The sequence below is a fragment of the Anoplophora glabripennis genome, unplaced genomic scaffold (genome assembly GCF_000390285.2).
Source record: "Anoplophora glabripennis isolate ALB-LARVAE unplaced genomic scaffold, Agla_2.0 scaffold44, whole genome shotgun sequence".
NCBI lineage: Eukaryota > Metazoa > Arthropoda > Insecta > Coleoptera > Cerambycidae > Anoplophora > Anoplophora glabripennis.
In genome coordinates, this window is record NW_019416229.1 from 562,962 (window position 1) to 577,169 (window position 14,208).

General features: G+C 30.1%; 1 protein-coding gene across 1 annotated transcript in view; it reads left to right on the forward strand.

Annotated features, from left to right (window-relative positions):
• Positions 1-1,243: 1,243 nt before the first annotated feature.
• LOC108917696 (ABC transporter G family member 20) overlaps positions 1,244-14,208 on the forward strand; it is a 49,615-nt gene continuing 36,650 nt past the window's right edge. The window contains exon 1 of the mRNA XM_018724433.1: positions 1,244-1,429. The gene's annotated coding sequence lies outside the window, so the exon portion shown is untranslated. The remainder of the gene's footprint in view (positions 1,430-14,208) is intronic.

Below are 14,208 nucleotides of genomic sequence, written 5' to 3' on the forward strand. Positions count from 1 at the left end.
TGTAGGATACTGTAGCTTCAAAATTAACCGAGTTATGGTAAAAAAAACAATGACATTTTTTCGGAGCAAAATAGGCTTTCTCATTTTTATATATTATATGTTATATAACACTTTTTTTACGATTGATTATATTTAAAAATCGATTATAATAAAAATATTTTACATTAATATTGGTAAAAGGGTAGTTTATAAAAGTTGAAAATGGCAAAAGTAAAATATTCTTTCATAAACAATATAAGGGAATTTTTATTTTAAATTATTGCACAATTATAGCATTCCAAGATTTAAAACGTAATTTTTTATCATTTTTTTAGCACAGACGTGATTTATAAGGGTTGAAAAGTGTTATGAGATAAGTACAAATTCTTTCATAAGTAATGAGGAATTTTTTATTTTAAATAATTGCACCGTTAAAGCATTCCAAGCTTTTAAGTAAAGTAATTTTTTATCATTTTTGTCAATCCACCTTTGTGGTTTTTAGGGGTTGAAAGGAAAAAAATCTTTTATTAGCTATAAGGTAACTTTTATTTTAAATAATTGCACGATTTAATCATCCCAAATCTTTAAAAAGTAATTTTTTATCATTATTTTTGCATAGGAGTAGTTTTTAAGGGTTAAATAAAGGGTCGAAAAGATCAAATATATCATAAAACACGTTCGAGAACATGGAACATTATTTAATCTTTGTGCTTAAACAAGATTTTTTTCAATAAAATGCTTAAAACCTAATTTTTTAAATTTTTTTGAATTAGGGGTAAATAAACAAAAAGCGTCAATCGAGCTTATGTCACTTTTGAACTTGAGCCTAAGATGAGCCTTATTCTAAATTTTCATGCAAATTCATGCAGTTTCAAAGAATTCGGAGGTTATAGCTAATTTTCAGCTTCAATAAATGACTGTACTAAATAGACAACTAAATAAGTAATCATCAATTTAAATGTGTTTTTCAAAAATAATCTACAGCATTTACCTAGTATCTGTAAATCTACCCAAAGGTTATTTATTGTAACTCAAAACAACTAAATTTTGTCAAGGTCTACTTGATTTTTTCAATAAAAAAATTACGCATCAAGATCTAACACGTTTTTCCGGAGTTTCATCCGTTCTTATGTTTCGTTTGCATCCCTTGGGAGATATACAGTTGATTTTAGGCGACTCTCCTTCAAAATTTCCGAAACAAAGAGGGAGGCCATCCACGGCGAGGGTCATCCTGATGGGGTCTCGACGTTCCGCGGCATATCAACTCGTCGCGCCGGTCGTTTAGTCAAGGTAGGATCTTCCCCACCGTTGAAGGCGGTTTCTGGCTAAAAATTCGGAATTGCTTCACAATAACACGCGAATCACTCAAAGGTGAGCAAATGCTAAAAAGTTCCATGTGAGTGTACTGTGAGTGATCTCGTATTGGAGATTTTATTGTTGTGTGTTAAAGGTGAGTTCTTATAATGCCTCATACTTGCATGAATGTTAAATAAAGTGTAATTAGTTCTTATAACAAAATATTTTTGTAATTTCAAAAAATAAATGTTCTACTTCTATAGAAATGATGAATTGAAAATTCCCTGGATGTACAAGGAAGGTGAGTCAAAGGGAAATTTTCACACGAAAAATAATGTAATACAAATTTAACAGAACGGAAGACTTTATTTGATTTAACCACTTATATCAGTTTCCTTTATATCAATTCTTCGTAAGAACCAAGAAACATTTTTGTATTCTATCACTTTCCTCTTTGTTGCACTTTTAAATTCCGTTTTTTGATATGTGTTATAAGTTGCAATAAAACCAGTAAATATAAAAACATATACAGGATATTTCAAAACTATGACGCTTTCTTGTATAAAAATAAAATGAAAAGTTTATGTAAACATAGGGCCCATGTTTACATAAACTTTTCATCAGTATGGTATAGTAAATATGGAAATCCTGCCTTACCGAGATGTATCTCGGCGTTGAATATTGTGAAAAAAACAAAAAAAATATATTAGACCGAACTGATTTCGAATTAATTATTACACTGACCCTTTGCGTTTGCCATGATCTTTAACTGTAATCTGGGCGAATCAGGTTTTAAGAGGTGATAATTATAATACTATTTTTTAGGTTTTAAATTTAAATTTTGTTAGATCACAAATATATTAGGATAGGATACAAAATGAGAAGAAATTTCAAAGTAAATATATCGAGGTAAATGTAAATATATTTGGCTTTTTCGAAATTTTCTTTTCTACTTAAAAATATTATAACAAGTACCTTTTGATTAAATATTCAATTAACTTAAATCAAAATTAAAAAGAATACCAGTTAAAATCTACACGTACATTATAATTTTTAAGGTCGGCAAAATGTTTCATACTTAACAAAGCCAACATTTTCAATATGAATTTAATATGTGCCGATTCCTCAAAGAAGAACCAACTTTCTTAGAAATAGACCCCTTTTAACTGAAACTAAACAAATCTACGTTGGAATTTCGTACAATTATTACTAACTGCACCTTCGATTAAAAATCATAAAAATTCTAAAAGTCTAAAGATTTAACGAACCTTATGATAAGCAAAACTTATTGTAATTGTTTTATTTCTAATTTTTCCAAAGTACTATAAACCATTATAATAGATAATTAAATAATGTTACAAAAATGTTCCCCTGTTCCAAATCGAAAACATGAAATATTTAGGAGAGACAAAACACATTAATTTTTTCCTTAATAAAATGTACCTACTTTGAATATAAACGAAACAGGAATTGAACTTGAAAAGAAGTTATGTTTTCTATATTTGTAAGTACCTATAAAAATTAAAAAATTGAAAATTCAAATTCAAATTATAATATTGATTATGATTTATTTAATAATATAAAAAATAAACGACTTTATTCATATGAAATCAGAATCAGATGGACAGGTCTATTTTGAGATAATATGTTGTTCCTACACTTATCTCCGTTTATAAAAATTTAATGTTTAACTTTTTGAAAAGTCATAAATAGTGTCGATACAGTTATTTAAACCCTTTATGGCTTTAGAACGTTCTTTTTTTTATAAATTCTGTTTGTTATCAATTACAGATCTAAAATTTCCGGGAAAATTAGGCGTCTGAAATATTTTTTGCAGAAATATTCGATAAAAACTAAACATTCGAAATAAAAAAACTTTTTGTTAAAATCCGTCATATAGTCGCTATAAATAATATATTATTATTATATAAAACAAACCTTTAAAAAGCATTTTAATAAAAAAAATCATCAAACTATTTCCGCTTTTAGAAGAAGCCAATTTTGTTTAAAAACTTAAATGAAATATTTTTTTAGTTATAAGGAACTAAATTTTTATTTCTTTTCATGAGCAATATAGATTGGTTTCTTTTTGTTGTTTTAAATAAATTATATTTACTTTTTGTTAAGTTGTGCTTAAGCTTATATATAATATGAGGTTATTCCAGCAAAATATATCTGGAAAAATGTTATAAGGCTGGTGTTTTATAGAGGAGAAATCCCACTTTTAGTAAGATGATGAAGAACAAGTATATACTCCATGAAGTTCCTCTAATTTTTCGCATTGAAAGATCACGGAGATCATGTAAACATTAGGAAATGTACATTTCCTGTTTTGTCCAGCAAATTTGTAAAAATACTCAAAAATTGTGATTAATGCATGTGTCATGTGTTAATAGTTTCCTAAAATTATTCTGCGAGGTGCGAATATGTTTACAGTATCGTACACGATTTTCTGTATGTTCAAAAGGACTGCAAAATTCAGCGAACGGTTTTTCTTTCCTTATTTTGATTGTATTGTCAGTTGTTTTATACTTGATAGAAAATTGCGGATATAAACTTTTCCCTTAATAATAAATAATAATAGGTATTTATTGAATTGATTTTAGTTGAAGTTTCCTCAATTTTCCATTTTTTACAATTTTCCCTTTTTTAACGGAAAAAGCATAGTTTTTCCCAATTTTTCCGAATTGACAAATCTTTATTATTAATAATAAATGAACCAAATTAAAAAAAATACTTAACATAAAATGTTATGGCAATATTTTACTTTAAAATATTATCAAAAAAATGTCTTATTTTTATGATTAGGCATATTTTACTCGTAGTCCATCTTTTATTTTTATTCGAACACACGGTATTAATTGAACAAACATAAAATTCAGATGGTCAAAATAAAAAAGGATTGTGAAGAATAGTCGCTAGAACGCTTCGTTTGAGAATAAAACTAATATTTTCTCAAATATATCTATAAGATGATTGGAGTTTGGATAGCCATGAAACTTAGACTAATAATTTATCTAATACCTAATAGGTATATCTATTACTTAATGACATAAGGAGTCATTAAAACTCAGGTATGCAGAAATTAATTATTCCTGAAGCGTTCTGGGCACATATTACTTCTCAAATGCATGTCAAACCTTGACAAAAGTTTATCATTTACATTTTGTAAATGTGACCATTGCCTAGTCAACAGCTGCATATAATAATCTATATTTAAAATATTTTTATTCACCTTGAAATTTAGAGACTGAACCTTTGACCAAAGCATAGTTCTTTTTTTTAATTTGTAATCCAGCAGTATTAGGTAACTGAATTTTTTGTTTTACACTTTTTCAGAGGCACCTTAATTACATATTGATGAAATGTGAGCGGTCTTCGCTACCGCGAACGTAAAAACAATAATTGTTAATAATTATACTTTGTCAATTGAAGTGCTAAGGACAATTTTTTTTTGTTTATTAATCGATATAGGTGAGAAGTTACGCAATTTTTTAACCTAGAAATAGCTGCGTCACATTGTCCATCGACTGATACATTACATTATTTATTAGTCACTGTCATTACGCGCGATTTGTAACTATTGATCTGAGGCAACCGAAGGAAGAGAAGAAATATATAGGGCGTTCCAAAAAAGTTACATTAAAAAATGTAGGTATTGTTCAAAACCTTTTGTACGGATCAGTTTGGTCAAATATATTCGATAAATATTTGAATGATGTTAAATAAGATCAAGAGTTAATAGTTTAATAAATGTATTTTATATTTAGGTAATATCTAACAACATACTAAGAAATATTCTAATTAAACCAAACCAAATTATTATATTTTATTCGCCATAGACGAAATTTATTTTTTGGCAGTTAAATAGGTCCCATAACATTTTTAGAACTGATTTTGCCACTGTTTTTAAAGTAACGGGTAACAACTATGAAACTGCTAACTCACAGAAATGTAAATGTTCCTTTTTAAGTGGATAACAATAGATTTGTTTCTGCAACAGTGTCAAACTGTTTTCAAATTATCAGATATACTCGGTCACTTAAGTTCTTTCAGCGGGTCTAGGGTGACGAATCAGTTGGTCAAATTCTCTGATGGTTTCAAATCAGCCCTCATCTGCTGCAGGAACAGACCTATTATATCTCGTTGCTTTTCTAGCATCAATTTGATGCCTTCCAGTTAAAGCTCAAACTGTTTATAGCTCTGTATTTGTAAATATCTTAACTTCCATTTGTTACTTTAAAATCTAATGTTTTAATTTTACAATAGCACGGTCAACGCCGTCTTGAGTGTAAACAAATTTCCAAGCGTATAACAATTTGAAAATTTTTTATGAAAATTAATTCGCTCGTACAAATCAGAAAATGTTAATAGCAAAAACGTTGTCAAACCAATAATAAAATAGAAATAATGTATCTGTGACATTTATTTCGATTTTAATTATTGTTTGGATAAAATATCTTTTCTATAAAATTCATAAAAAAGTTAGAAATCCTTTAATTTACATGCTTTATTCAAAATTGTTTTTATAGGGCGTTCATAAATAAATACAAGCTAGACCAGTAATTTTGTATGGAACATTAATTTTATTTCCTTCATGTTGGCAACTAAATTTCGGTAAAATCCCGGCTGCGATTGGTGTAATTTTTCACGAGGTAGATACTATTCAACCAATCAGCGACCGCATTATCTTCGTCGACGCGATGGTTTGTCATTGTTCATTGTAAACGAATCATTAACATTGGCGACGCCAACATTTAGGGAATTTTCATTGCCATTACCAATGTTGGATCGCCTAAGCTCAGCGGTCACGTGACTTGTAAACATTTATGAAAGCTCTGTACTGTTGCCGATGACTGTCACCGAAAAAATGACGTTAGAAGGTGGTTGTTACAAATAAATGGTAATTTTACCACTTGAAAGTAATTTTTGCTACATTTTGGTAACATGTTTTTCGTTGAATGTGTCTGTTAATTTAATGTGTTCTCCTGTGGTATATATTATAGTTGCAATTAAAGTCAACAATGTGGTACTAACTTTAAAGTCACATTACAACCATCCAGTTGAATCACAAATACTGATATTTTTATCGGAAAATTACTTTAAACGCAATTTTCAAGTTAAAGGGGTAGTTTGTGTGATATTTACTTCATATGCCAAATTTAAAGTAATTTCTACGTTCCGGTGGTTGCATATCAAAACCAACAAAGTATTTTCACGATAATAAGGCATTTATATATGTACTTCTCTACGCGAATCCTAACTACAAGTTACAGCGCCTGATAATATTAATTCATGTCTGTGTTAATTGGGCGTATGATTATTTTAATGTTCTTTTAATGTACTTGTAATCTAAGTTTTAGTATTTAATAAATATTTTAACAAATACTTTTGTATTGTTGGACCGTTTTGTGTAAAATATTGTGTACAGGGTATTTGGAAACTAATGGACACCTCAACACCTTCCTTGATCGAAAATATATGGATATAGATTTTTAAGTTATTTCAGTAAAGTTACGCTTCTTTATATAGTCCAGGAAAATTAGACGAAAATAGGGCCGAACCTCGGAATTGCATAAAGAAGGTTCGATTTTGATGGGACAAAGTGCGTTCTCTTCGTAATTGCATGTACATCAAAGCCTACAACGTCTCATGCGGCGCTAATTTGTTTATTTATAAATAATCAATTATTATTAACAAATAATCGTATTTCGGATATTACGTGGGGTGGAAACGGCCAATCTTGATGCGGTAAAGCTCATTCTTCTTCTTATTAGTTGTACTTTAACTGTAAAGGACCCCCACCGATCTTCATTTGTTTATCGGTTTTTATTTGATTGTTATAAACAAATTAGACGTGATATCTGCGGTCGGGAGTAGGACTAGCCGATTTGGACGGGATGAACGTGGTTTTATATAGAAAGTTCAAGACCCTAATGCAGGAAGTGAATTCTCAAAAAGCTGAAGACCATATAGAACATGAATCATTATGAATAAATGTTATCCACTTCTCTTTGATTAAAAATTATCCATTCTAAGTCTTAGTTACAGATTGCACGTGTAATTTTTTTAATGATTAATTAGTAAAAAGAAACAAACGAAGATCATTCGGACCTTAACGGTTTTAGAATATCCCGGATGATGATCAAAGTGACTTATTCCATAAAAATCAGACTTTTATCGTCCAGCTCACAGATAACAGCCCGAGTTTGTATACAGTGTAGGAATGTACCGATGGTCTATCAGAAGTTACGTGAGAGCGATAAAGTAAGCCATAGAAATTCATGTGATAGACAAGGATGGCTATAATGAAGGCGTCTAATAGTCAACGCCCATTTCGCCCTTNCAACTAATCAGAAGAAGAATGGGCTCTACCGCATCAAAATTGGCCTTTTCCAACCCACGTAATATCCGAAATACGCTAATTTGTTAATAATAATTGATTATTAATAAATAAACAAATTAGCGCCGCATGAGACGTTGTAGACTTTGACCTACATGCAATTACGAAGAGAACGCACTTTATCTCATCAAAATCGAACCTTCTTTATCCAATTCCGAGGTGAAATGCTAATTTTCCTGGACTAATATATTTTAATGAAATTTGGTACAGGCAAGTTTTTAAGTACCTAGCCGAAGACCGAAGGAATATTGACATAGGTATTTCTTACTTAACACAAAACACACGTCGCTAAGAATATCCATCACAGTATTTTGCTTTATGGTACATTTTTTTATTAGTAGAGATTTTAGAAAAATGTAGTTACTGTAAAGATATACTTCTAGTCTAATTAAATACTAATGTTTTTGGAATTTTCTTACGATTTCAAAGTAATGTATAAAAAGCAATTGATTCTTGCATTTCGAAGATACAGACCAAACCTTTGGTTTTTCAAATCCCGATTCCCCTCTTTTTAAAATATACGTGTAACATATTTGCTTTGATAGTTTGCACTATATTTTAGTTTATTTACTGATCCTGCATATATAGTCAAGGTTGCATGGAACAGCTGCGTTGGTATGTTTTATTAACTGTTAAATTTACTAAGAAATTCATTAAATTCTTTATAACAAAAAACATATTACCTTGATCCTGTTCCAGACAAAGGATGTATTTGTATTCCATGGAAGGTTTTTTATTCTCTATTACCCACTTCATCTTTCAGCATTCCACATAGAAAGAACTACATTGAGTCAAATTGGTCTTGGAGATTATAAAATAACATTTTAAAGTAAAATGTATTTAAAAAATGTACTTTGTCTAGAACACGATAAAGTTATTATAAAACACCATTTCTAGTACGTTTTTCTTAATAAAATATTTAAAGATCTGTCTAGTTCTAATAGCGGAAAATCATAAATAAATACCGATTCGCCGATTCCGTCGCAATCTTATCCGTTCTGGAGGGTCAGTAAATAAACCAAAATCTTATGCAAGGTGTCAATGCAAATATATAACATGTATAACATGTATATATTTTAATCAGAAAATAGAGATGATTCCAACAAAAGCAACAAATATACCGGATGTTCCACTTAAAAAAAAACAGAAGTTTGGTTCATATCATCGAAACGCAAGAGTCTATTGTTTTTTTGTATATTTCCGACATATCGCAATAAAAAATGCTATAACTTTGTTCTTTGCTGTTTTTTCCTAGATAGAAAAAGTCAGACCAGCTTTGCTCTTTTCAAATGTCCAATGTCTACTGAGTTACGGGCCTCTAAATATTGTTTTGTGAACTTTCATTGTAAATCTCCTCTGTAGGTGTTGACATTTGAATAGAGATGTTAGTAAGTTAGTAAAAAAATTGTGAAATAGTTACACATTTAGCAAACCGATCAAGTTTACTTATTAAGCCTAACAATAAAAAAAAATGAAAAAACAAAACCTGTTTCAGGTATTTTTAGCCCTCTTTACGTTTTAGTTGCCCTGTTTTATAAAAAAATAAAATAATAAATACTTTTAGGAAGTAAAATTGTATTAATCTACAACAGTTAATTTCCACTTAAGGAAGCTACACTTGAAATGTGAACTTGCTTCTATAAATTTTTGTATACTCGTATATGTAGGTATTTGTTAGTATATTTAAAGGAAAAATTGGCTGATAATAATGAACTATTATTAAAATTCCGATGTATTTAATCACTAAAAATATAAAGCAAACTATTTCATAATTTTCTGTGTTGGTTAACAAATTTCAAAATAGTCATGAAACTGTTAATATACCCGAATATTTCTGCTTACGGTGCAAGCGTTAATTGGCAGAAATAATAAAACAATAGTGTTCCAGTAGCAAAGGAGCTATTTTCTCTGGTGTCGTTATTCAATGTTTGTTTTGCTACAAGCAAACTGGGTCAGTGGATTTGTTGTAACATGACTATTATGATTATGCCAACAATTACAATCTAAGCAATAGTAGACATAATTCAAAATTTGTTTTAATTCGCAAAATCTTATAATTTCCATTATTAAATATGGGGCTTTTTACATTTTTCTACCAAGGCAGAAAAATTCTTGCTTGACCTTACCTACTGCAGGTACATGCGATGAAATACCAGAGTATTATGCAAGTAAATCATAAATTATACTAACTTGGGTAAAATTTTATAGCCGACATGAATTTGAGGTAACAATAACCTTAGCAAATTGCCTCGTCCACCTTGCTTTATATTCCCGAACGTGAACAATTTTATTTGAATATATAAAAAATTATCATAATTTTAGAGGTTTGAATCAAATCATTTATTAGATATAGCGACAATTTTACACACACACACACACACACAGTTTGTGGTGCAAATCACGTCCATATCTTAACGAAAACATAACAGATGGAATAGTATGTATAGTGTATTGAACCTATAATTCGAAAATAGCCTTTACGTTAAAGAGCAATCGTGATATTTAAGCATGGTTGTTGATTGTGCAATTTACTTCACTCTGGTTGTAACGACCATTTCTACGATATAATGATGGTACTTCTTTCTGTACTAATTTTCTAGAAATAAGCGCAAGGCATTTCGCCATTTACATAATAATGGATATAAGTAGACATCGGAAACTTTGTGGCGACAATCAAATAAATGAACAGTTGTAGTCTATATTATGCTAGTACCTAAGCCGCAATACGCGTTGTAGTAGCAGACATAAAATAAATCTGTAGTCAGGCCGTGTGCCGCTCTATGTTCACAATACACAATGCTAATGACTGCCACAAAAAACACGTGTCATATAATCGACCAAGCAAAGCGTCAAAGGCATTAGTACATCGCTAGATACGTATTGAATAAATTGATCGATGGGAAGCTTCAGATCAGAGGCAGACATATACATGTGTGTTACTGTACAATAACGCGGATATTCGGATGGATTACTAAAATGTGAAGTAGCTGATGCTGGTACTAATTATTACGTACTAAACCTACAGTCCCCGATATTTGTTGAGATTCCAAGAAGACCCCTGCGTCACTTTCTTGGAATTAACAGCGTTCGACACCCGAGGTAGAAAGAGATTGGCGACGTGGCGTTCACCACAGCAGCTTGCAGTGCATACTTACTTTGTTTTACAGTTACGAATGCGTGTTTCTTCGTAAGTGTACCGTCCTGTGCATTTTCAGTGTAATTGTAATCGTAAGAGTATCGTGTTTATATTTTAATATTCCGAAAGTAACGCGGAAAATTTCAAGGCACACCCCTATCGCGGTAAATTGTTAGTCTTCCGATAACAGAACTTTATTGGCTTATTTTTTTCTTATCTCAACAAATATTCTACGGACTTTATATATTTTATGGTAAGTTCCATACGTTTAGTGTAGAAAAATAGACACTGCCCCTTTTTGTTTCATACTATCATGCAAATACTTACTACATATACATACTTATATTATAATGTAACGAGTGGAGTTATAAGAAGGCAACGGTTGTGTTTGTTTGAATAAAATTACACAAAAGAAAACCCTGTCTACAGCCAATCCTGTACCACAATGCAGCCACCCTAACTAACATTCTAATAATATCATAAGCACCTATACCTAGTGGTGTATTTAAATTGACTGACAGCATATTAACGTGGAAAGTCTATAGTCTGATATCAAACACATAAACACAATAGAAAATGTTGATTTCTTAATAAAAAGATCGAAAAATGTTCATATTTCAATACAATATCCGAGTAAATTGATAAAAAAATAAAAAAAGAAAAAATGACTAATATGTAAATATATATATAATTGTGTTTTTATTACATGTTTGTTCACTGAGTGTCAATTACTTTTAAAAGCATACGGAATAAACAGTTCTGAAAGGTATTTAAACAAGGTGAGGAAGGCGAGTATTTAAATTCAGTGACGTGCAGAGAATGACTAAATCTGAAATATCTCCATAATGTAAATACGAAATAATAAATATAATGTAATATATAACTTCTTTATTTCATCATTTATGCAAAACCTCTTGTATACACGTAAATACTTAGGTACACAAGTCGATTCAATCAAATCTTACAACAACGCAATGATTTTAAGCAATAAGCAATTCCTGTCACTACTTGTAACATTTGTACTGTGTCTAGGGTTGCCAGATCTCCTGGTTTGACCCGGAGTCTTCGGGTTTTGATGGTACATCTTCGGGCTCCGGGTTAACATGTCATTTCTCCGGGTTTCCTGGAAAAATCGTCATTTCTTCTCCGTATTTCCTGATTCCATCGTTCAAATATTTTCCGCTGCAGGTGTGTCACGAAGTAGATATTTCCTGAGTACGTCATTTTTTTTTAGAGATCGATTGCTTCGAAAACAATTTGACTCCCAGATTTTCTAAGACCTTTTTTTTTTGGCATCAATTTCTCCGGGTCTGCCATGAAATAGATCTGGTAACCCTAACTGTGTGTCTCATGTTCTGTAACGAAAAAAAAAAACACAGTTACCGTCGATAATGAACAATTACAGACAATCATTGATAACTTAGTACTTAGCAGTAATGAATTCTCGTTGTTAAAAACTTTTATATTGTACATTTTTATTTACCTCTATCCATCACTGTTAATTGAGTTCTTATTTTTAACTATAAACACTGGTAGAGCACATACAATATGCAAATTCTAATCTCTTGGCTGTAAAAACTAAACAAATTACACTAATTTCGTATTAGAATAAAATCGTTAACAATAACCCTGGTACAAAAAGATTGATGTATTAGTAAATTATATATTGTTGCTAAATTATTTGGCTAAACAATTAGCTATAGTATTTGCATATGAGCCATAGTGAAATATTCATATATACATGCACAATGATATATCCAAAAAAAAACACAGAAGAAACAGGAAGTAATATTTACGACAAAGAAAATGCGAGAACGCTATAGAACACTAAATGCAAAATAAGCAATAAATATAATATGGTGCAACAACTACATACATAGGTGACATTGTAAATGTTTACTTGTGGCATTATCAGTTATTTTCTTTATTTGATAGGATCAACCCTTCCACTGAAGTAAAAACTTTTTAAATTTATATCTGCAGATATATTATATATACAGGGTGGTCCACTTTTTTATATCAAACTTCAAGAACCAATACATCATCAAAAAATAATGTTAATTTGTTAAATATACTATAACCAATAAATATGTACTTTTTGAGATACAGCACGTTGAAGTTTCCCGAAAAAAAAAAATATTTTTTCGAATTTTCCTGTAAGTGATGAAGTTTCACCCGTTACAAGTACGTATTATTTGCCAGTTGCTAGATTTTTAATAATTGGTATACATTTACGGAAATTGCAATAGCAACGCCAAACAATCTTGAAGAATATCGAAGGCGTATTTTTATTGACACTTGTATTAGAATTAGGTAAATTATGTTTAGGCAAGTAAAGCAATAACATGATAAATAATAAATTCACATAGTACCTTATATGTCCACGAGTATTGTACAGTAATGAGTAAATAAATTTTACTTCAAAATGGTAATAGTTGCGAAAAACTTAGAAGGATAATTGTTTTGTCCTAAATTAAACGGAGAATCCAAAAATTATTGTTTTTTTTTAATTTAAAGCCAGTAACGTACTAAATTTTTTTATTAAAGCAACCCTATTTTCTCCGCCACTGGTAAAGTAAAAAAATTGAAAATTTTCTAAAGCTTACACGTACAGTGCCAAATCATTTATAAAAATTGTACAGGTGAAATTTCATCACTTACACAAAAATTCGGAAAAAAATTTGTTCGGGAAACTTCCAGTGCTCAAAAAGTAAACATTTGTCGGGTATATTTTATTTAGCAAACTAACATTACTTTTGATGATGTACTGGTTCATGAAGTTTGATAAAAAAAATGAACCACCCTGTATACACGGGGTTACAACTTTTTAATTCTCCTGTAAGTACTGGTATCTTTCTTATTTTAAGAGATACAGAAATGGTTAAATGGGAAAAAATCTGCAGAATTTTATGACGATCACGGATCCGCTTTTAAATTTAAAAAAATTCTTAACAAGTTCCGAAGATATTCGAAGAAAACCGATTTTATGTTATTTCTTTTTTAGTCGTATTTCACTTGTTTTTACAAATTTTTGGACAAAAATATATATATANCGGAGAATCCAAAAATTATTGTTTTTTTTTAATTTAAAGCCAGTAACGTACTAAATTTTTTTATTAAAGCAACCCTATTTTCTCCGCCACTGGTAAAGTAAAAAAATTGAAAATTTTCTAAAGCTTACACGTACTTTTTTAGTCGTATTTCACTTGTTTTTAAAAATTTTTGGACAAAAATATATATAGTCTGATATTAAATGATGTGAGGAATCGATTTTTGCTGTAAGTATTGACGTATCTTTAAAAATGTATGCTGACCTTTTGTTTTTCTTATGGACGCCATATTGAATTTTTGCCTGATTAGAAGAAAGGGGAAATTCTCTTTACAACGATGTATA